General features: G+C 46.6%; 1 long non-coding RNA gene across 2 annotated transcripts; it reads right to left on the bottom strand.

Annotated features, from left to right (window-relative positions):
• Nucleotides 1–1,257: 1,257 nt before the first annotated feature.
• On the bottom strand, nucleotides 1,258–10,926 carry LOC310904605. Of its 2 annotated transcripts, none has more exons than XR_014588476.1 (3): nucleotides 9,729–10,926; nucleotides 5,002–5,122; nucleotides 1,258–1,383 (listed from the first exon to the last, which is right to left on the bottom strand). It is a non-coding gene; the product is annotated as an uncharacterized lncRNA (long non-coding RNA). The 2 variants fall into 2 exon arrangements; XR_014588477.1 differs by having other exon boundaries at nucleotides 5,002–8,381; nucleotides 9,729–9,814.
• Nucleotides 10,927–24,962: the final 14,036 nt, after the last annotated feature.

The following is a 24,962-nucleotide window of genomic DNA, read 5'->3' as shown; positions in this document are numbered from 1 at the left end:
AAATTAAGTTCATTGGAAATGATTTGGATTAACTCAAGACTGCTGTGTAGTTTGCCACCCTCCTGCAGGAGAGATGCTGACATACCACCTCAAAAGGGGATTTGTAGGCTGGGTGGGGGTCACTAGAGGAATTCCTCCAAGTCTGGGACCCATCTTGTTAATATTTTCATTACTTACTCCTGCACAGAGCACAAAGGCACTACTGCCTTCTGTGGCTTTATGCACAGTGGTGAGATGTTGGTGCATTTATTGGGCACAGAACAGGGCATGCATCACTGGTAACAGCAGGCACAGCCTCGCTGGGAACACCCTGCCCCTTGTGGTCCCCTGTGCGCAGCAATGTCCAGCTCAGAGCAAGGAGGAAAGGAACCAGGATAAGCCCACATTGTAAGAGGAGACTGCACAAGTTGCCTCATTTAGCCTTGCAAAACCAAGTCTGAGAGGGGCTGGGTTATTTCCTATAAATACATCAAGGGGGTAAACATGAGGGAGAGAGAAGAGAGATTTAAGCTAAGGAAGAATATTGGCACAAGAACAAATAGATGTAAATTGATGAAGAACAAATTTACACTAGGGATTAGAAAAAAATTTTTCCATAGAAGTGGGTCTCTGGAAAAGCCTGACAGAGGGAGAATACACTTTGTCATTCTCCCCCAGCCTCAGACACGTTTGTAGGGCAAGTCCAGGTGTGAGGACAGCAAGCTGCTGCCCAGCCATCCTCCTAGGTTTAGGCTCTCATGCCGAGCAGACACAAGACCTACCGACTGATACCTCTGATATCCTGGAGCTCTCCAAGCCTCCATTCAACTCATACCCTCTGCAAACTTTCCAAGAGTTTCCACTTTCTTTTTTAAAAGGTATTCCACCAAGGCTGTGATTTCCTGCTCGTGGGCCAGTGGCTGCTTGAAAGCAATCCAAGCATCAGCCTTGGTAACAGGCAATGCATTTCTCCCTTATTTCATCTCTCTGAGTCCAGGTGCTGCATGCAAGGAGTGCCAGGCAGGCGACAAGAATCACGGTAACAAGGTTGGCACCACCAAGCAAAGGTCCCAGCCCTCCAGCCAGGCGTTCCTTGCCGAGCTCATTGATGCTTCTCAGATCGTGCACTGGGGCGGGGAACGCTCAGACCAGCTCAGTTGCGTTGTAGGAGCACAGCAGGGACATGAGCATCATCGCCTCCTTTCCAAATCTCTTGTACACGCAGAGGAAGAGGCAGCGTGGAGGCCAGGCAGGACTGCTTTCCGCAGCACCCCTCCGGTGCTACCCCTTCCTGGAAAACCCAGAGGGGACCAACAGAGCCAGCTCTTCCTCACCTGCGTCCTGCTCTGGGGGGGTTCCCAAGAGACCTGCTGACAACCCCACAGCTATCCGTGTCTGATCCCGCTATCCGATGGAAGAGGGCACCAAAAGGCAGCAAGGCTCAGCGAGAAGGGTTCACGCAATGGGAGAAAAAAGGAAAAAAAAAAAAAAGGAAAAAAAAAACCAAAAAGGAAAAAAAAAAAAACATCCTGTCAATATTAACTGAAATATCAGTGCTGGCTTCCAGCTTTCCAGAGATTTGTGAATTATGGGATAATTATGGGAATCAGAAACCATAATACTGGACTCAATCCTTATAGTAGTGATGCAGTGGGATTGTAAACCACGCAAAAAAAAATGTTATGCATGCTTATATACAACAATATAATTATGACTCTCAAAATACCAAACATAATCATGGTTAACACACCATGATACTAACAGTATCTGGGAAACTGAGGCACAGAAAGTCAGTGTCACAACTTGCCCCTACCTCAAATCATCCCTTTGAGATTTAATTACCCTGCTCTAGCTATGCAAGTACCTAAAATAGCTGCTGCCCAGGTCAGAAAGCAAGCCACCACAGAGGTCAGGAGTGGCTTTTCCCAGCTCCACTGTGCCTTGCTCGAGCCACGGCCATGGCTTCCCTTCCCACAAAGAAGCACAACAGCCGGGAATTCATTTTGTCACGCTGAATCTCTCAGCGCAGCGCGCTCACTCTCAGTTTGGATGCTCTCTCCCCTTCAGACAATATATTCTAGCATCCTCCCCGAGCAGGTGTTTTGTTTTTTTTTCTCAGGGCAAATACATCATTTTCTTGAGTATTTTTACATTATTGCAGCAGAGCTGATTTGATGGCAGCTAATGTGGGGCTCCGCGTTTACATTTTGTTGCAGCCTGCAATGAAATTAGATAGAGGGCTCCTGAGATGTATGCATTTTAAGTCCCTGCGCATCACGCTGGAAAGTGTCAAATGATCTAGCAATAAACGAGTCAAATTCAGCAGCAGAGACTTAAGTGTACACTGCTGTTTCGACGAGCGGGGCAACAGCAACATAATTCTCATTGCTCTTCCTTCGAGTCACGCATGAGGACTCTCCTGCAGACCCAAATGAGCTCTCACACCCCGCTAGTGCAAATAGGAAATGCAATCCTCTACTCTGGACATCAGCTACTAATTTGTGTTGCTTCTTACTGCTCAGATCACATTCTGGGCTGATATCATCACTTGTGCCATTAACTTTATTTTTATTTATGCCAGCTGGAGTCATTCCCTTTAACAGAGACTATCGCCGTTCTTTATAAATCTTATCAGAAGGATAAATCAAGAGTAATGTATATTTTTGTAGGTCTATGAATCTGTAACTGGCATTTACTCTCTGGTGGTTTATGCAGATGAGATGAACCTTCTCAATACATTTCTACATGCACACACAAAAAAATTACACACTGTTCTAGAAAGGCCAATGAATTTTAAATTGAAACCTTCCAGATTTTCTGTGCGTGAAGGCAGATTTTATTTGCACATTGAACAAACTCCTGGAAGAGAAACACATTCATTTTAATGCCTACTGCTGGATTTTAAAATATGTTTTCCCCTACATAAAGAACACTTTTAAGGAAAAAAAAAAAAAAAAATGAACAAAGTATTTGCTCCAAAGCTCTGCTGGCCCTGGGAACTTGCTCTCTGTAATGTGATGTGCCTAAAAGAGCTGGGCAGCTTGTACAGATGCTGGGGTTGCAGACGTGGCAGGTGGTTCAGGGGTGCTCCTAGGACCCGTGTAGCCCCCCCATTTCCAAGCATCAACCCAGAGACCCCCCAGTGCAAGGCTCAATGCTGGCTCCCACTGGTGCAATGGTCCATGAGCAGCTCTGGTCGCAGTGGACCTGGGCAAGAAGAGCAGTAAGGGCAGCCAGCCTCACACACCCCAGCCCTCTGTTTTTGTCCTGGTATGCCGTAAATCCTCCTAGTGGGCCTGTTCTTTAGGAGAGGAGGAACATAAAGGACCTGATTTTAATCTGAGTCCATCGCAGAGAAAACAAGGTTGTGGGAGCACGATGATGTTTAGGGAAATACTAGCCTTCTCCTCTTCCCTTCACATGATATAAAGGTTCCATTAAAAGGGGAAATATCAATTCCTTAAAGAAAAAAATGGGATGCCCTTTTGAAGTGAATACATGTCAGTCCAAACTGATGGTTTAAATTAAATATTAAAGATAAAATAAATAAATAAATAAACAACCCCCCTGAACCAGAGTTTTATTTATATAGTACTGTGCCTTCAGAGAGGATTTGTGGAAGCAAGAACTCGCTCTCTATTGTTCTTTGGAAAAAAAAAAAGGAAAAAAAAATCAATTTTTACAAAGCAAGATTATTTTCGGAGTCAGCTTATCAGAAATGCCAGCTGTATCTGGGACATCTGTTTTGCTCTGCCCCATCCTTTCTTTCATTTCTGGTGACTCTAGAAAAGACTGAACAGCAGCCCCAAGCCTGCGCAAAACTAGGTTACCTATTACCTCTTTTATCAATGTGATTAAGCTTATTTTTATTGCAGTCTCACCCATTTTCCCCTAACCTAAGTAGCAGCAGCAGGGCTCTCTTCCCCAAGCCCACATCCCCTGCAGCCAGCAGCACCCTGGTCCCATCAGGCATCGTTCCCACTCTCCTCGTGCCAGTAGGACACATCACTGGGCACTTGGGCACCCAGCATCCAAAAACCATGTCTGTGGCAGGCAGGTTACACCCGAGCCTTTCATGGGCAAAGATTTCACAAATATGAGAATTCAGCTGCTAAAAAGAAAACAAATGTAATATGGAGGTGGTGCTGGAGAATTCTTTTGGGCATGTAATAAGTCACTGGAGCAATTCTGTTCTCAAAATCCCTCCAAAAAGAAACATGTTATTTTGAGGAAGGATGTTTTTATATCCAGCATAAGAGAGGTTAGTCGCCGATAAAATAGCACAGCAAAAGAAAATACCGAAAAAACAATTGGAGACTGTATTAGTGGTTATCACATAGGTCAGCGATCAACATTACCCTCGTTAATGCTGCCACACATTAATTTAAATGCATTAAAAACTCTAATGGACTAAAGAAATGCACAAAAGCATAATGAAATCAGTTCATTCACCTGCCCTCAGCCCATTCAGAGGAGATTTCTCTCCTTCTGTCCTTCATGTGAAGCCTGTAAAAGCGGCGTGGGAGTTCACATCAGGACTGCAAACATCTGGAAAACCCAGAAAACATTCAGACCGAGCCAGCTTTGGCTCCTTGACTGCAAGCAGTGAATGCAAATCCCGTTACATGTTGCACACTCACAGCAGGATGAGGCCAGAGCAAGGCAGCTGCTAAGACCTTTGGCACAGCAAGCAGCACGCAGCATATCCTGGATCTCCACCACATGCCCTTGCTTTCTCCAAGCTCAGAAGGAGAGATGCTGAAAGGCTGTCCTTGCCAGTGTTTACCCCGTGTTCCCCCCCCCCAAAAAAAAAAATGCAAAATCACTTATTCTTGGAGATTTACATGAAGATGGGGAAGGTAGAAAAGACAGATCCCTCCACCCCTTCTCAGATAGTGCTTATTGCAACATGCACCCAAAATATGCCATCTGGATGAAGCTGTTTCCTCCTCCCCCACTTCCCCGAGTCCTTCCTATTTACACCACAACGTCACCCAATTGCTAAGTTTTAATGTTACTTACCCCCAAAGGACCAGAACTATTTTACAGCTCTTCTAGAAGGCTTTTTGTTGTTTTTCTGAAGTTATCAGAGAACTGAGGATCTGGACGACCAGGTGATCTTCCCTTGAAGTTATGTGAAGTGCTGTTAGGCACAACAAAGAGATTTTATTAGTGCAGGGATGCACCTCGTGCCATGCAGTACTGATATCTCAAATGTTCACAGGTACAAACAACAGGAGATGAAGACTCACAAACTTTGAGTCTTCTCCTGCAAACCAGCCCCAAGCATCATCCAGCTCTACGCTGGATAAGGAACCCAGGACCCTCATTTCCTACAGAAAATCTGACAGCTTCAAGCCCCAGACCTCAGGACAGAATCCACCTGCTTTCAAAGGTTAATATCCAGGCACACCAGAAGATACCTCACGTGTACGGCTCAGTCGGCTCCACTGTTAGTTTAGTAGGTTACAGAACTCGGTACATCTCACCATGCTCTGCACTGGGACATTAAGCTGTGGGAATTTTCCTCTCGACACTGGCATTTCATTATCTGCTTCTGTTGATTATTCAAATTGCGTTAGATGTCATTGCATTAGATGTCAAGGCTTGCTAGATTACAAGACCTCACAGAGATGAAGGCAGCTATATCCATCACAGACAATGCCAAGGAAATGAGCAGAAAAGCCACGCCATCCCTCAGGATAACAAGTGAATGGTATGATGTAAAACTGACGCTGTGCTTATTTAAAAGTCCCTTGAAATGCCATAATAGCTTAGGTTTGGCGTTACATTAGGTTTTTTGGATTCCACTTCCACCCCACACTCCAAAGAGGAAGCCTGGTGCAAGAGTACCACTGGTCCCCAGTTGCCCTAGCAACCTGGACATGCTTGACATAGACCCTACGGGCAAAGGTGGGCACCTGCCTGCCCCTGTTCTATTCTGGAGATGCTCCAAAGCAGAGAGATTTGATCCCATGCCCTTGGTCAGACACAAACAATGGAAAAGAGCCTTCACAGTCAGATAAATTGAATTTGCTTTTGAAAAGAAAAAAAAAATCATGGACATTGCCTAATTATTCTCTCAGCTAACCATTTAACCTCGTTTTCTCCTGCTAAGTGAATATCTTATGTGATTTCCGTGCTAAAAGCAGCTGAATGTCAAAGGCATTGATCTTGGCTCCAACCTTTGTTTTTATAGGGTTTGGATCTACTCTGCTTTGGCACCACATTATTGGTTTCTATTAGTGTCAAGGTGCCACTTTTTGTTTTGTTCTTGCTTGCTCACGGAGCTCAGCCCTTTGGAGGGCAAATGCCAGCCCAAGTACTTGGGGTGGGTAAATTACCATGGGAGGAGATGCCCCGCATGCCTCCAGGACATCCTCCTCTTCCCAGTGCTTCTGGGGGCCACCAGGGTGCCAGCTGGAGGGGACAATTAATTCCTCATGGATTCATTGCCTTGCTTCTGTCCTGAAATCAGCAAGGACAGCACTGCCACAGGGTGCTGCCCGCTGGCACCGTGGCACCAGCCACTGCTGGTGGTGGTGCAGAAGCAGCAGGAGTTACAGCTCCACCGTCCTGGCTTATAACCACGGCTTCGGTTTGAAGATGGCAGCTCTCCTGAGCTAAAGAGGGAAACACCTCTGCCCTGCACAAGCCCAGGCTCATTGTATTAAAGCCTATCAATAGCTTTTTTTGTAATAAACCTCTGCGTTCAGAGCATCCGCATCCTTTTATTGCTGTTATCTTCTCCCAGAGTGCTGGGCACTGTCTCCAGCTCCCCGCATGCTCTCTAGAAAGCCAGCACAAAGCATTCTCTGCCCCCCAGCACCGTGACGATGCTCTGTGTAAAGGCACATTAATCACAGAGCTCACATTCATTTATTCACGATATTATAAACAAGAAACTCCTTGGTTTTGAAGGTTTCTTTCCTTAACAAATGAAGGCTGAGGTGCCAAAAGAGAAAAAGAAAGGAGGAAAAGGAAATAAAAGAGCTACATCAAAATATGAAACAGGGAGGAATATCGAGCCAACGCGCTCGTGGATTTCTTGCCAAAATCGCTTGAAAGACTTTCATATCTGAAAACTGGAGAGAATAAAACGACTGAAATATTAAATGAATGTGCTGAACAATTAAAAACATAAGGTGAAGAGAAATGCTGACTGAAGAAACTTGTGTGATCCCAATGTGTTCCTGTTATCCAGGGGCATTCCTGTTATCCCCAGGGCTCCTCAGGCACTAGAGCCACCCTTCCCAGGTTGGACAGCACAAGGATGGGGTCTCTGTGCCTGGGCAGGGGACCCCCTGGGGGAACCACTGGCTTCCCTTCCACCACTTGCTGCTGTCATCCTGGCAGGGAGCGTGTGCTGCTTCTTTCTGAGCAAGGCCAACAAATGAAGGTCAACCCAAAATGTGCAATAACTTGGAGGAACAGTCCCCCAGGAGCTCAGCAGATGTAGAGAGAGGGCTGCTGGTGCTTGCCTGCATTAAACCACACACCATAACCCCCTTGTGCCAGGTGCTGGAGGACTGGCATCTTCCTGCAGCTGTCTAAAACCAGGGGAAGGGACAGGCGTGGTGCTAGCAGGGAACTAAAACCCGCAAACATAGATAGGTTCACATCCAGTGCTCAGGAGACAGAGTGCTTTGTGACCGTCTCTTGCGGGAAGACGTTATACTTGCAAAAACACCATCCACGGGAAAGGCCATCACTCCTGAAACCTAATTAAGCCTTGCCTACAACAAAATGTCAGAGTGAAATAAAGGTGTCTGCTCCAAATTTGTCAAGAGCCTCCCAGCATTTCCATAACAGACGGTGTGATTTTTGACAGAACTGTGATGCATGAAGTCAGGACTTGCCTGCAAACTGCAGATGATGAAGACGTGATTAAGGGAATAAAAATCACTCTTGGAGATGGTGGTCTTAATCAATTAGTTTCTATTCCTTGAACGTTTGCCAATATTAACTCTGCTCTACAGGCCATTTCAAGTGACCACAGAAACCCGAGCTGCCAGTGATTTCCTGTAACATCCAGAAAACACAGTAACCTATGAAGCAGAAGGTGAATGCAAGTTATCAAGTCTTCCAAACTTCTTGCTCAAATTCCAAGTTGGCCATTATTTTGTAGTTAATCTTCTGTCCATTTGTGGTGATGAGGGAGACAGATGTTTAATTAGTTTTAACAAAAAAAATTCCATTAAAAATTGTCTTGCTTCTACTGAACTAGATTTATAACCTGTGTAGACAGAGACAATTGAAAAGACGGAGGAAAATATTCTGCGGGGAATCCAAGGAAATCTGTATCTCGGAACATTTTTTCCTGCACTCAGGGACCTCCAAGGTCTGCAGAATCGGAGCGAGAAAAACATGTGCATTTTTCAGCTGTCACCATTGCTTATGCACTTAACAAAGGAAAAAGAAAAGCCTAATTACTCATGGGTCTCTTTTTAATTTGCAGGGTTAGCGATGTTTAAAAAAAGAAAAAGAAAAACACACTGATGAATTACCCCTGTGCTTACAGCAGTAAAGGATAGCAGTGTTTCCAAAAAGGTGTGTCCAGAGAGGAGCACCCAGGAAGAATTACAACCCACACCAACTTATTCTAGCAGTGTGCTGACATCACAGGGTACTATTCAGCTTTCAACTCTCTGCAGTTTTTGTTTATATGTTTCTAAGTAATATTTTGATCAGGGACTAGTTTCAACGTTATTCTGTCCAAACAGTCTCATCAAGGCCATTTGTACGCCTGACCTCCTTGTGCACAACTTCCCCAGCATCCTAAAATCAGCAGAGCCAGCAAGCGGAGATTTTAATTTATTTTTTTTTCCCTGCACAAACAAACTCTGAGCTGGCCTAGAGCCACTTTTTATTTTTCTCTTCCTTTTAAAAAAACTTGTGTCTTTCCATCACAACCCCCATCTGGAACAGGAAAACCCCTCCACATGCAGAAAAACCGTCATTAACAAACAACTACAAACGGCTTCAAACTAGCGTTTCGCAATTAGACCTTTTGCTGGCATTCTCTGGAGCACAGAGACACCTCTGGTCCTGGTTATTTCTGCTCTTCAGACCTCCCAGAGCCCCACACGCCTGCTGCTGTGCCTGGGAGAACAGATTCATCCCCACCAGGCTGCTAGTGTGAGTTCCCACTTGTTGTGGCTTTCTTTCCTCTCCTAATTAACGCTGCTACAAGGCTTGATGCTCTCCTTTAACCTATAAGGCTTTAGTGTGTGCAATAACATCAACAAACCCCTCAATTAATTATTTGCAAATACCAATAAAAGCGTATTTTGGGGCACTGCACAGCCACATCAATGCAAATTGGGCTTAGATACAGAGCTGATGGGGAGCTGAAAGGGCTCGCTTTTGATCACAGAAAAAGCCTGTGAGCACAATGAGACTTAGACATCTTTCAGGCTGCATACTCATGTTTTCTCATATGAAAGGAAAAAATACAAAAAGAGATTGCAAACACATTTCTTTCAGGGCAGGTTTCAGCTTTATACCAAATTGAATGTTTTTTTTTCTTCTTTAAATAACACTGCACTCCTTGCCACAGCAAACTGCATTAACCAGGGCCATTTTTTTAAACTGCTGTTAAGAAAAATTGTTTGTTTGTTTGTTTTCTCTAGTAAACAGAATAACAGAATCCTGTGTCTAGACTGGGCCTGAGAAGTATCCACTAAAGCCACTGAAACAGAGACACGTGACAGCAGCAAAGCTTTACTTTGCAGGAGAACACATCTTACCTGGAGAAGCTGCAGAACAAACCATCCCTAGAGAATTTCAAGAAGCTTTTTTAAGGGAAGAGAAAAAAGAAAGAGCTAAGTTCTGTCCCCAGACCCAGCCCTTTCACAGGTGATTTGGATGCACCTGGAGGTAAATTCTGTTTTTTTCTCAGCTGTGGCCAAGCTTTGGAGGTGTTACCCCAAGGCCCAGCACCTCACTAGGTGATTGCATCTTTAGCTGTGGTTGGTGAGCTGTCCCCTCCCGAACAAACCTCAGCATCAGCCCACGCAGTCAGTGGGCAAGCTCCTGCCCCCTGCTCAGTATTTACCCCATGGGGCATCGGTGCTGAGCTTGCGCCAGCCCAGAGTCTTCAGACCCCACCAGGCCAGCCCCAAAACACCCAAGGAAAGCGGCAGGAGGTGGCTGCAGCCCTGGTGCCCACCACAGCTCGGCTCCTGCCTCCAGATCTGCCCTGCGGCCGGACCCAGCATCTATGCCGCCCGCAGGCTGTCACCTCCAGGTCGTTCCCTGCTCAGAAATGCCCAGACATTTCAGATCATCCTCCTCCCTTCCCGAAGCATGTCTTGTACTTGCACCCAGGGCAGGAGCAGTTTAGAAAGCATAAATAGAAATAAGCGATAACTATAAAGCAAATAACAGCATCGCAGAGGGAATGGCGTCTCCCAGAGTGCGTTAAGAAACCCAGAACACGCTGCACTGCATATCAGATCAGGAAGGATGGCTTTTTTCTTCTTCTTGTTCTCTCCGGTGAAACCCTGCAGGCATTTCTTGCTTAGCTCCAAGGCACGGCGCCAGCGTCTATTTTAGCAGAAGCTTGTTCTCTGGCTAAGTGTGAGGACTGGGAAACTCTGGTAATCGGGAAGTGTCATGCACCCTGTGCTCCAGTGGGTGCTCAGCTTCTCTGAGCTCCTTTACCTCCCACGACAACACCTCCCCATCCCCACAGACAGTCCTGGCAGGAGGGGTGGACATGGCTCTGTCTTCTCCCCCCCCAGATCAGACACAGCTCTCCTTCCCTGAGCACACCCGTTTACCAGCCTTCCTCCCGGACACTGCCATCCTCTTCCTCTCCTGAACATGTCGCTCCCACCCAGCACATCCTGCTTCATCGTTCAGGTCATATTTGTAGAGCAGGGGATGACAAGGGGCACCTCGCTGCTGGCAGCCACCTCCCTAATGGGAAAACCCAGAGGCTTTTCCTGCTTTTCTCTCCACATATCCTGGTTTTGCAGTCTCTGCCTTGGTGCATCTCACTTTGGAGACATCCAGAGCACTGCCTTGAAGCTAAGCCAGTCTGAAACCCCCCATTTCCTTCCCCAGGATAGGCATGGATTTAAAGCATGCTGTATGGGCATGTGGCATAGGGACCTAAAGGCAGTGTTGAAAACTGTTCATCAAAGGAAAGAATGCATTTTACTACACTTCTCCATTTGGTCTACTCCGTGGAAATGGGTGGAGAGTGTCACTTGCAGAGGTTTCAAGTGCCTTGCAAGGACCACCACGACAGAAGGTAGAGACACAAGGGAGAAAAGAAATGCAAGATGTAAAGTGATAGCAGTGTCAGAGAGGACCTGGGAATTCCCTGCACCTCAGACATCCCCTTTCAAGGAGAAGTGGGTTCCTGTGGTGGTGTTTTTCCTTGCTCAAAGCAGGGCTCAGGTTCCTGAGTGCAGGGAGGGGCAATAAGGAAGACCCCAGTGATGCTCAGGAAGCAAGTTCAAGGAGGTGATGGAGGTAACGGAGGTCCGGCTCACCGAGGGAATTGAATCCAGCCAGCAAGAAACAACAGAGGAAAGCACATTACAGTACAAAAATGCTGAGAGCAAGAGCCCTGAGAATTTAAACAACTTTGGCAGGACCTGAAGCTGGCACCAGAGTAAGAGAAATGCCTCTACCAAAACAAACAAGAGTGATCCCCGAGAGGCTGCTGGCCATATAAATCAGAGGGCAAAAAAGGCTCCAGGCTCACTGTGGCTGCAGTGAAGACTTCCAGACTAAAGACTGGAAAACTACCAGGGAAAATCCAGTGTATGTTCTGCTTCCCTTGTGCTCCTCCCTACACAACCTCCTCTAGCCACCATCTCAGACCAAAGTCTCTCCAATGCAGCACCCGCCATGGGGGCCTCCTGCATGGTAGGAACAGTCAGAAATAACCGTGACTTGGTATGGTCCCAAAACTAAATGAGCACTAAGCTTCAATTTGTGCTCAAAGAGGTGGATTTTGAGCTCTGGGATGCAAATAGGATGAGTAATACGAATGAGTTAATAGAAATGGAAATCACCCCCATCTGAAGTAGAAGTAAAACTCGGAGCTTAGCACACTCAAGTCTGGGGAGCTGGGTAATTCCTGAGGATAGTGATAATTAAAAAAGTAAATCTATCAAGGCAGAGATGGCACTGTGTGCTAGGGAGCAGCAAATGTAAAACAGTGTGTAAGAGAAGCCCATTAATCTGACTGCAATAGTGTGCAAGATTTCCTGAACAAGTTATGAAGGGAACAATAATTAAAAGATATGGTAGTTAATGGAAAGTGGTATAAAAAGTAGCACGGATTTACAAAGGGAAGCTCATGAATCCAATATCTTTCTTTACAAAGATAACTGGTTTTCAACAGGGGAAATACAGTAGGTCTAATCTGTTTGGACATCTGTAAAGAAGTTGGTAATAAAATTGCATGGGAAATTGCTAGTTGGGAGTGAAAAAGAGAGAGCCTGCTACAAGAACTGGCAGGGGGTGAGGAACTCGCTAAGGAGGTGACCAGGAGGGGGTATTGGTCCCGGAGGGTTCAGCTCTCCAGCACTGGTCTTGGCACCAATCTTGCCTGGCACTTTCAGTGATGGCACTGGCCCAGGAAGGGCAACCATAAATCAGTGGAGAGCTGGGTGGGAGACACCAGCTCTGACACAACTGGGCTTCACTGCACAGCAGCCTTCCAGGGCTGAATTAAAACAGTAGTATTAGAAAAAAAAAATCCTCATCTCTAAATTCACAGCCAGGCACTAATGAGCATTTTTGGTCTGACCTCAGATCTCACCTGTTGGCAACAGAAGACAGGAACCCCATGAGCCACCAAATATGAGATAGCCATGAAAAGGAGAAATTCAATCTAAAATTTATCAGGTTGGGGATTTCCACTAGAAGTTTCCCAAAACTCCTGCATGATGTTAGAGAAGAGAGCAGCAAGGCGTCCCTTAAAGATGCGCACAGTTTTATTGTTTGTATTTTGGAAAGCTGGAACGCCACCCAGCACTCAGATATAATATACAGGATGACTTTCCAGCCATTGTTACAAAGACACCACCTAGAGGTCAGTAATATTGTTCTTATGAAAAATAACAACAACTCAGCTTGCATTTGGCTGAAGACAAAGAGCCAACAGACCCTTGTGGCACACACAAGTCCCAGCCTAGCATTTGCCAGCTGCCTGTGCCACGTCCTGCCCAGCACAGACCAATTTTCAACACAACATTTTCTCCGTGTCATATTCTTGCCCTCCCATCTCTTATCTTAGATTAACATCCAAGGATTAAGGCCTCTGCTGGGTTTTTATGGTTGATGAAACTCAATTTTCATGTTGCAGATACTTTATGAACCTACATGCAAAATGAGCTTGTTTCAAGGAACACAATGATTTTCTGTCCCTTGAAGTAGACTATGAACATGGTGTAAATTTCCTTTGCTTTCCCTTGGCCATGCAGTGCAAGGCTGGTACCGTACAGGAATGATGCTGGTCTGGACTGCAGCTGTCCACGTTGTGCTTGGGGGACCTTTCCACAAAGGCATCTTCCCCTTGGCTCGCAGAAGCACAATCCCACCCTGAACTCTCCTTGCCACAGTGGCTATTCAGTCCCGCGAGCTGGTGCCTAGGAGGCACAATTCCCCCCTTATTAACAGTGGCAGATAGTTTGGCAGCATGAAAGCATCTGTATGGCTATTAAAGAAATAAAATCAGGAGAGGCTGCACACAGCGAGTGGTGCTAAACTGCTATAAAATTCAAATAGGGCTGCACTAGTACAGACCTCCACTCTACCCACCGCGAGGCAGATGATGAAAAAGTGACTCAAACACCACAGAGGAAAAACAACGTGAAAATTCCCAAGAAAGCCAGTGCATAATTTTCCCATCTCCAGGCTGTAATGTGGCAATGCTGCAAAGGTGCCTATTTGGGAAATAGAACGACCAGGGAGATTGCAGAAGAGCTGGGTCCTGCAGCAAGCAGGCTTGCCAGAGCATCAAGCATCATAATTTGGTTTATTTGTGCTTTCTGTGGTGTCCTGCAACCTCTCAGTATGGTGAAGAACACCGGGAGGAGGGATGGGAAGGGGAAGGTGCTCAACCCACCTGGCACGCACCTGCAAAGGACAACGCCACTGGCCATCAGGAGTTGACTTGCCAACAGGAGACAGAACTAGGTCCAGTCCTGACGTAATTTATAATTGTTTAACCATTTTAAAGCAGCTCAGACACCCACTGACTCACGGCTCTGCCTCCGTGAGACCAGAGGTTCAGACACTGTGGAACGGAAATCAATGTTGATGAGCCAGAGCTCGCTTTTCATTACAGAAATAATGAATAAACAGCTATTCCTTAAAAAGGGCAACAGAAAACTTTACAAGACCATCCATGATTTGAATCCTAGCCAGCTTGAAATATGTGAATACCACAAGCATTTGATCTTTTATGAGAAGGGGAAGAATACTAATTTACTGCTGAAGAATATTTTGGTTTTTTTCACCTCCTGCGATGAATATTTCAGCCAGGGAAAATCAAATCAGCTCACGTTACTACACGTATATCAGATCATACCGAGATACCATTCAGAAGGTAATTGAATAAAGTTTTTAATCTTAGATGACATTCAAACAATAAGTAATCAGTTTTCTCACTATTAAAAAATATCACTCTTGCCTAACAGGCGGCAGATGCAATGACAGCTTTTAAAGAGATTGCAGTATTAAGCTGGACAGTATGACAGAGCTGACAGTATCTCCGCACCGGTCTCCAGAAAACAAAGTTTGCTTGCAAACATTTCAATCTTACAGCATCTCGGAAGCTCACTGGGAAAGATCAGCTCTACTTGTAGAGGCTCAGAAACGCATAGAAGGCAATTTTATTTGCAGAAGGTTACGTATTTCAAAAGGAGACAAGAAAACTGATACCCATCTCTTATTATTCACCCCAAACACCGAGCAACAAGCAAAAGAGCAGCACCAAACAGCCTGCCTTGAGACATTCCACCCTAGCCAGCTGTCGGATGAGCCCCCTTAGCACGCAGCCCTGGCTTGCCCCACATCCATCCCACCAAGCTGAGCAGCACCCACGCAGCTGCAGCACTTCAGGTAGTGGGCATCAATGCCCTACCCTTCACCTTTTGGGGCATATCTGCCCTTCTGGAAATAAATAAATCTCCTCCAGTCCATGAGTATAAGGGAGACAGAAGGCTTACAGAGAAGGCATATTTTATTGGAACAGTGATATCATTAGGAAAAGAAAGAAGAAGGAAAACAGGAACAAACATACCTGCCTAGAAGCCTTCCTCACTGCTTCTTTTACCTTAACAGAGATATTGCAAACCTCCATCTCTAGGTAGATGCACTTTTAAGAAGTCTGAAAATTGCCTTCATCTTGCCACAAGTGCTCCTACAGCACTTACTTTTCTCCTGGCTTCAGAGAACGAGCCCCTTCCTTGCTGCTTGCCCTGTACATCAAAATATTCTGTCCTGCTGCCTGGCACCAGGCTCGGTCCTGCTTAACTGCACAAGGCCCATGAGATACAAACCCCAGCTACGTCCCAGTGTGGCTGGGAAACCCCTGCAGAAAGAATTGCTCTCTGTTGAGAACGGTTAACAATCCAATTAGTTTAAAATTACCTGCTTTTAAGGTGCAAGGCAAAAAAAATAAGTCAGGAGGAATTCTCTTCTTTAATTAACTCTGGTGGAAAATAACTTTGTCAGATCAGATATGGATATGTTTGCTTTGGTTCACTAGATTTCCTAATAAACACATTAACCGTAACTTACTATTCCAAGCTTAATTGCGCAGCTATAACGAAATTCAATAAAGAGCATGGTTCACACTTGCTAAACTGCAGTTGCTCCTGTTACTGCTCTGAGTCATTACGGATGGAGCGGTCAGCTGGTTGCCCCAGAGTCCAAGCAGAACTGGGACCTCACCAATCCACAAGAGAGGCAGAAATGGGGAGGGACCGATATGTGCTTAAATAAACTCATAGAGGGGTCTATAAATTCCATTTTCTGTTAGCACAGCTTCCTGTGGAGAATAAATAACATGGGCTGGCATGCTGTGTGCTTCTCCTATCTAGCTGAGCTCCAACACCGCAGACCAGACCCGCTAAGGTCCCCAGCAGCACTTCTGGATGAAGGATCGTGGCACCGCTCCCTTAGGGCTCACTCATGGGCCAGGAAGCAGCAATTAATTGTTTTACTCTGCAAGTTAGTACACTGCTTTAGGCATTTCTATTCATCAGATGGAAACATGGAGGGAAGAGCAGGAGGAAGAGGTACCACCAACATCTCCCTGCTGCCATGGGGCACGGACGTCACTGCTGTAAGGATTACGAGGAGTGAGGGGCTTGACGAGTTTCCCTATCAAAAGGGCAGAGCCAAGCAAAACGCACACTTAGGTTTTTGGTAGTAGCATTGTTGGAGCTTCAGGCAAGTGCTTGGGTATTACTCAGCCACGTGCTGCACAGAACTTGGATGATGAGAAACACTAATTTCACAGGAACCAATGCCTCAGCATTCATGAGCTTCCCCTAGCAGGAGAGGAAAGCTGAAAGAGGGCCCCTGAAGACCCAGCACAGAGCGATGGATGATGCAGGAGCAGGGCAAGGGCAGAGCGGGCGAGGAAACCCTGCAAGGAGAGCAGCAGGGAGCAGCTCTGGGGGCACTGGGTTTCATGGAGGAGACGTGTCCCGCCCCAGGCACGGCCTCTCACATCCAAAGCAAAAAGACACAGAGACGGGCACGAATAATTCTGGTTTTGTTTGACATGGATTCACATTTCTATTTCTCCTGATAAGCCGAGCAGCAGCAGGTGATCCATATATCTATATATCTATATCTATATCCATATAATAACATGCAATTTGTGAGACAGGCACGTTCCTTTCTCTACCCTTATCCTTCAGCCACCGCAGAAATTAAGCTCAGTCAATCAATCATCCTGCCATCAGCATCTATCGCCAGACATTAGCTCTGGTGATAGGCTGAAGTTCAGATCTAGGCCTCTAACCCCTGGCTGGTGCAAATGAGTTTACACAGCCAGTACTTCTGCAGTCCCCGGAGAAGCAATAATACCTACTACCTCTGGTTTAATGATGAGCACGGACTGCATATTGTACTTTTACAGATACCCTGGAGAAAGGTGAGGGGAAAACGCACTCCATAAGCATACTGATGAGTTATATAGAAGAGCTCCCAGTACCTATTAGACCCTCTAATATGATGCAGTCTATTAAGGGGAGCACAGACAGGGTGAATTACTGTGCTCCATTCATTTTATTAGCGCCAGGCAAGAGGGGCTGTGGACAGGAGAAAGTTCCCTGACTAAAATTCAATCAGACAGCAGACAATGCACAGGATTTTTGCTGCTGTTCCGCCCATCATCCCTCAAGATGAGAAAAATAATTCTTGTTCACTTGTGATGGTAGAGAAGAATTACTGCCGCACTGGGGGCGAGGGTCGAGGGCATTTTCTCCACAAAGCAGACTCCGCTAGCTGGCTCAGTTCATTCGATTCTGCGTCTTCCCCAAAGCCAACCATTTCCCAAGCTGTCCATTGCACGTAACCTCAAAATGGTATCATTTGTTCCACTCCTTGGTAAAGTCCACTTTGGCCTAAAACAGCGCCAATTTAGCAAAGCAAAATAAATTTAACTTCTTTGGGTAGATAGAGCACATTAGTCATGGAAAAGATCTGCAGAATTCCCCCTCCTCTCGGCACTGCAGCCTGTACACAATCTCGGGTGATTCGAAGCAGTTATGTTTGGAAATCCAAGTTTTTCCACTATTTGGTGAACATTGTGCATTCAGAAGGAAGAGAGGAGAAGAGAGGAGAAGAGAGGAGAAGAGAGGAGAAGAGAGGAGAAGAGAGGAGAAGAGAGGAGAAGAGAGGAGAAGAGAGGAGAAGAGAGGAGAAGAGAGGAGAAGAGAGGAGAAGAGAGGAGAAGAGAGGAGAAACAACCTGTTTCTGTTGTGTCACAGCAGAAGGCCTGGAGAGCATCAATTAAGATCAAGGGAAAGCTTTAGCAGGACCGAGAGCACAGGAGCAGTCAGCAGCAAAATATTGCCAATTAACATAAAAAGCGCACAAGATGTTCATTCTATTTAAGCTAGTTAAACACCGAGATTAAATGTTATGAACTATTAAATAAAATTAAAGCCAAAATGAACTGCCATGCATGTTATGCCTCGCCTTAATAGTAGCTTATCAGCAGCCCTCACCGAGGAGCACCCCCTGCACCCAACACCAACCCTGCTGCTTCTCGGGGTCTGCCCGTGGGTTGTCCCAGCGCATGGGGCAGCTGTCAGCAAGATGAAGCCCAACTTCGTCTGTCCGAGCTAGGAACAGCTGGCGATGCATAATAACCAGCAGCCTTCACCCGACCATTTCAAGTGACAGCGCTCTTTTCAGAGCAGCATTAAAGTCCCCCCCCACACTCCCCATTTCCACACGTTCACTAATTAGTCACTCCTAAAAATACCTCGCTTGCCCCGGAGACCAAGAGGATTAAGTCACAGATTTTTAAAGAAGACACAGTATTTTTATAGGAAGGGAATTTGGTAAATATATGGAAATTAACAAGCTCTCCAAAAAGGTTCGCTAATTTTAAATGAAGACTGTTCTGCATCACCAGCTGTTTATACGCACTGATTGAAGGCTTAATTGACAAGGGATAATTGCTTATTCTTCCTAATATATGGTGAATTACATTTTTCTTACTCAGCACATCGTGCTGATGAGGAGCCTGGTGACAGCAGGCAAAACATTTCTTTCGGAGTTGGCTCGGAGGGCAGGAGCAGCACAAACTCCTGCGCAGCAGCAGGTCGGGTGCCCCCAGCGAGCCTCGCCGTTCGCCCCGAGCACCACGGAGAGCTGTTCTGAGCCCTGACCAAAGCCCGTGGCTCTGCTGAGGGCTGGGTTCTCGTGGCCTTACAAAACAGCTCAGCTACCAGTGCGACAGAGGTGCCAGCGGTTCATCCCCGGTGCCAAATCAGCAATCAAGGCAGCATAGGCATGCTCCGAGTGCAAAACAGGACCAGAGTTTAAAATGGAGTGGGTTTAAATATTACGAGTGTTGACCAGTCAGGTGAATGTAAGATCTACTTAAAGCAAGAATACAAGCCACAGAAACGTTAAATACTGGTAAGTTAGCAAAGGCTGATAACTGCTTTGCAGAAAACACAACATGAGGAATGAGGGAGATTTAAACCCGTATAATATTGGAAAATAAAAGAAGTTTGTCCTTAAAATGCTTCACACTTCTTAAACACATTTAAAGGGTTTGAGGAGCCCAAGTGCATTTGGAAACATTGGAGATTAAGTTGGAAGAAGGCATTATTGTTGGGTGCCTTCAAGTCCAACCAATTTCCCAGGCTCAGCCCAAGAGCAGCGAGATGCCCTCTGTGTTCAGCACCCCTTGTAGGGAGGTACAAAGGTGCTCAGTGTTGGAGTAGAGATTCTGCACAAGACAAAACTCTTCCTTGATAAAATCCTGACTTTGGTGCTCAAGCAAATGTGCTGAGATGGATCATGGCAGTACTTTATGGGTGCTCTCGCAACGTACCCACCCCAGCCCTGCTGATTTCAAAGGCTTTGAATGAGGCAGTCGTACTCCAGGAGTATCTCCTATCTTATCAAATTAGAAGCTTTGAAAGCTAAAGCAAGGATATTCCAAGTCTCTCCATATTCTGCAGGTTCATTTTTTTCAGTGAAAAGGTATTTAACCTAAACCTTTTCAACTCTGTCTACAGCCAGTAATTGGCTGGGACTGGCAGATAAGCAGTTAAAAGTCTCCAGCTCCTTTTTCAGTTAAGGCTCTCTTGAAAATAACCTATATCACATGTAATGGACTTGAAGTAATTAGTGCTTATTCAGTAAGTTTCACTGGACTTAATTTTTGTTTTGTATGCAAACAGCACTTCTGATAGGTTGAAGTACAATATTTCTTAAAATTAAAACCCGCTGCTGGGAGATGTAATCTAGCATTTCCTTCAAATTAATGCCAACATTAGCGAGAGCAGTTCTTGAGCAACACTACCGCTCCAAAGAGCTCTTAAAATAAGGGATGGATAATAAGGTATATTTGCAGAGGGCCGTGGTTCATCTTTCTTCCAAGGGTACCCAGAGGGCTTCCCCTTGATGGCTGTCCTGTCCCCAGGCACATCAGAAATTGCTGCTGAGCACACGCAGGTCCTGGGGTTCCCCTCTCTACCCTGCTATGGGACAGAGCTCCCCGCTTGGCCACCAACTGACCAAATCGAGGTCTTTTTGCTAGATCTCCCTCCGCTGTGCACATTACACAACCACTGGTTGAGTTGCATTTCAGAGCTGGATGGCTGGTGACCACTGTATGTCCCCTGTTTACACACAAACACTTGAAAGCATCCTGACACCCTGCTCTAAAGAAAAATCCTTTGCACAGACTGCATTAGCAGTCAGTAGCAGCACACAAAGGACAAGAGCAGTCTGTCAGCTGTGTGAAGCCTTACCCTAGTGTAGCTTGCCCAAGTCGTTAAAGGTGGATGAGGAGTCAAGGCAAGATGCCATCAACTGGAACAGACCTTCAAACAGGGCAATACCATCCCAGCAAGGGCCACTGAACAGTCCCAGAGAAAGGCAGAGAGGAGCTAACAAGACTCAAATCAATAGTCACTTTGCCTCGTCTGTCCTTTTGCCTTGCCTTGCCCACGGGAAGGAAGAGACTGCAGCAGCAGGAAAAGTGGTCCCAGGCAGCAGCAGAAGCCGTAGGAAGCCCTCTGAGCCCCTGCATCTCCCAGCTGCTTTGCCCAAATTTCAGCAGTGGGTTTGCTGTGCAGGGAGGTAGAGGATACCTGCTTCACCCCCCAAGGACAGGCCCTTATTCAGTGCTGATGACTTGTCAGGCACTGCTAAAGGCTTTGCAACTCAGGAAGACATCACGACACCATTACAGGTTTCTGCCATTTAAGTCAGGGAGATGAGACAGGAACAGAGAAAAGCTATGAAGTTGAATTGTGTCTTCGAGGCATTCTTAGGGCTCCAGCAGTGATGCCCAATTAACACAAACAGCCAGTGCCAAGAGCACTCCCAAAGCACTAGGCACAGATTACTCTGCAAAATACAGACATCAGCTCACCATTTGCACGTGCTGTGCCTTCCAGAGGCTCTGCTGCACCTCGGCAGAGCTTTTCCCTTAACCTACTGCTGTAGGCTATGGGTCTAGAAGCAAGGCAATGGAAAGGATAAAAACGAGGATAACCCAAAAAACAATCTGCTGGCTCATTCATCAGCCAAGAATTAAGCAGCAATGGCTGTTCAGCTTGGTGGCTGTTGCTGTACCACTCCACGAAATGAGGCAGTTTAGCCAGGATTCATTTGCTCTACAAGGATGTGTTTGTTCTACATGCTACTGAGGATTATTTGATATATAGCTGTTGGAGGGCAAATATTTTGAGAAGCGCTGAGTGCTTCTGCAGAGTGCAGGAGCTGTGACATGCACGAGACAAGGGTGTGACTGCGAGACACGGTGCCTCTCCTGCCAGCACAGGTCCCTGCACACATACGTTGGCCCCATCTGCAAAGATCTTTGTGCAAGGTCAGCTTCCTTGGTCTCCATCCTTGAGGTGGGACCTTGGTGTTTCCACCAAGGCTGTCGTTATTGGCAGGTGTGGGAGCTCAGAGAGGTGTTGCCACCAGTGCAGTTCCTCGCCAATTCTGCTGTGAGCTTGGCTCAGCAACCTCAAACATTGAAAGGAGAGCCACAAGGTGAAGCACGTTCGTGCTGCATGGAGCACACCAGCCCCTCGAGGTGAGCAGGCCTGTCAGGAGATTACTTTGATCCTTCCAGCCTACATTCAGCCAGTTCTGCTATCAGGGAGAGCAAGAAGGGAGCAGGAGACATCAGGGAAAACAGGAAATCAAAGATGCGTCCTCTGCACTTCAGAGCAGAATTACCGAGGTAAGTCCATAACCTCAAGAGCTCTCCAGCAGATACTCAGGAAAACGAGCTATGATGTATGCTTAAACCAAAGAAATCTCCCGTGGTTGTTGAACAAGCTCTTGTAGCTCAGCAGACAAGGCGCTGTTAGAGCCCAGCTGAGCAGCTCTCACCTCCCCTCCCTGCCACGTCTCACCATGCCGAGGTTAATGCCTTGCAAGGAGGGAGGCTCGCACTTTTGGACCAGCCCAGCTGCTTGCCATCACCTCCCAACTCTACCTGGGATATGGGAAGGCATGGGGTGGGTGTGGGTGTCCGGGGGACAGCAACACTAACTGGTCTCATTTTGTACCTTACCAATGCAAACTAATTTCTGCCATGATCCAAATGACAGTAGCTGGCAGTCAGCACCTGCGGCTGATGGACCAGGAGGCTCAGCCAGCTTGTCGACACTGGCCAGGGCGAATATCTGCTTCAAGAGCACCCGGTGAGCTGGTAGAGAGGGAGCAGGAAGGGTTAAAAGGCCACTGTGGGGCAGACAGGTTTGACATTACAGTAGGGAGCCCCTTTTTGCAACCAAAGGACAGACAGACAGTCCAAGACCCAAACCAGCAGACAGCTCAAGTCAAACTGTGCTGGTTTACAGGGGCTGCTGGCCTGACCAGGTGTCCCTGGGAACACACAGAGCAAAGGATTGAAGAAAGCTGAGGAAGTAATTGTGCCTGAGACCACCTAATTACAGGTGGAGACACCTGGCTGACTTAAATACAGAGAATTAAATTTAAGTTCATTAAGGATCTAACACAGAACAGCCAATGACCTCAAAAAAACACCACTTTCCTCTAGGACAGTGGCTTTGGGATATTCTTGTTTTACCTATTTTTTTGACCACCAAAATTTTTTTAAAGCAGAGGGCCCTTGTTAAAGGCTTCCCTTGCCATACAGAAGCAGGAGACACCCTGCTCCTGCCACGTCACGCTGCCTTGTGCACCAGCTCCACATTCAGACAGAAAACAGCTATTTCAGCCTTAAGCTCATGGCAGCTAAAGGGCCACTGCCTTCGTGCCAGCCAGCTCCTAAACGCAGCGTTAATGGGGACAGTGCAAGGAGCTTTGAGATGGGCAGAAAGAATGGGTTTGGAAGCGCACTGAGCACCAGAAACGTTCTGGGCTTCTGTAGTGGGAATTGGCTACAGTCACTGAAAAAAAAAAATAGAACTCTATAGATTGCAGTAAAATGCATTCAGTTAGTGCTGCTGTCCTGCCTGCGTGCATCTCCACACAGAGATTGTTCAATCCCGACCACTGCCACCCAAAGAGAAGAAAGGCGGAGGAACAAGCCACTTTCCTAGGTTGTACCAAAGCTACTGGCCAAAGAAGAAAGCAGCTTTGCCTCCCTCCTGCAGGAGATGCTGAACAAACGAGCCATGCCCAGCAGCAGGACCTCCAGCTGCTCTGCAGAGCTGACCCTGTTACATCCTGCTCCTGGGGGCAGCTCGTGGCACAGGTGTGCAGGGATGTGCTTCGTGCTTCAGGAGAGAACAAGCTGTATCTGACAATGCAGAGAATTTGAATTCCTGCCCAGCAAATCATCCCCTTGAACGGGAACTTCCAGATCAGCGTTTATTAATTCTGGAGTGTGATTTTGTTTCCAAGAAACTTTGTCGTCTGCAACAATAATAAAAAAAAAATGCTGCTTTGGCAAAGTTTCTGATTGAGGAGGATTCAAGTGACAGCACAAGAGTTTTGCTGATAACAAAATCATATACATTTGTTTTATAGCCATTGCTATTTGCTGCAGAATATTTATGGGATGTGCAGAAAAATTCTGTGCATTCAGCACAGCTCAAACTCCTTTCCCCTGGACAGGCCTTTTACCAACCAGAAGTTTTGTCTGGACCAAGCCCTGATGGTACCTGCATGGATCCCACAAACCAACACCCCCACTGCCCACCCGTGGGCCAGCTCAGCCCCAAGCATGAGAGCAGAGCTGCCCAGAGGCTTTGGACAGAGCAGGAGCAGCACAAGAAGTACTTGGCTGCACGCAGGCAGCCCCCAGCCACAGCACTGCCTCATCCAGCATGCAAACCCTTCACCAAACCAACCTGACCAGAGAAAATGAGCTGGAAGAATGTGTGGTTGTCCTGCTCCTATTGCAAGGTACATAACAGCCCACTTAGGGCTCCGTGTCCCTCCTATATTTTCATTTAAACCCAAACAACATCAGCCTGAATAGACACCCCTGTAGAAGCTGTGTCTAGGCAGTCTAGCTTATCCCTGTTGTTTTATCTGACTTCAGCCCTTTTTATTTAATACCTCTTGCAGTTAAGATTTGGAGCATAAGGCAATTTCCAGCCCTGGCTCCTGCCTCGCTCAGTTTGTCTAATAGATCTTGGGGCAGTGCTGCAGATTACTTGATTGCCACCGGATCTCGTGTTGTCACCTCTGAAAAAGCATGTTGATGGACACCGATGACTGTAGGTCAGAGCAAACAGCTGGCAAACGGTTACTAGCATTTCTGTGGAGGAAGAAAGACTATCAAGCCTGGAGTATTTATCAGGCTGCAGGAAAGCTGACTTGCCTGCTAAACAGGGTGGTTGGTGTGTTTTTTTTTTTCCTCCATTCAGATGAGGAGGGAGTAAGGATTCATACGGCTGGTTGCTGGAAAGGAACAGCTTTCCAGCCCAGCAATAGCAGCCCTGCCGGAATTACCACTGTCCTGACAGCCAGGATATATTGCCTTACTACTATTCTCAGAACAAAATTCACGGATTTGCATCTGCAGCCCCTACCATTAATCATGAGGCCCGGAGCTTTGACTTCCACGCATCTCCAACAGAGCCCTTTGAATGCAACAGACAACCCCTGGGCAATGGCTCTGGCACGTGGAGGTTGAAGAGCAAAAACCAGGACCACAGCACAAGCTGGGGGCATTGCAAAGGGCCCAGACACCATCCCTGACACCTGCCTTCCTTAAGGACATGCATGCTCACTGGAGATGTGTAGGTCTTCAGCCTGGCTGAGAACTGCAGCCTACCTGCACCGGGTCAGGATACCCTGTTAAACCCTCCTGG

Source organism: Anser anser (genome assembly GCF_964211835.1).
Source record: "Anser anser genome assembly, chromosome: 10".
Lineage (NCBI taxonomy): Eukaryota > Metazoa > Chordata > Aves > Anseriformes > Anatidae > Anser > Anser anser.
This window is presented reverse-complemented; position numbering and strand designations above follow the sequence as displayed.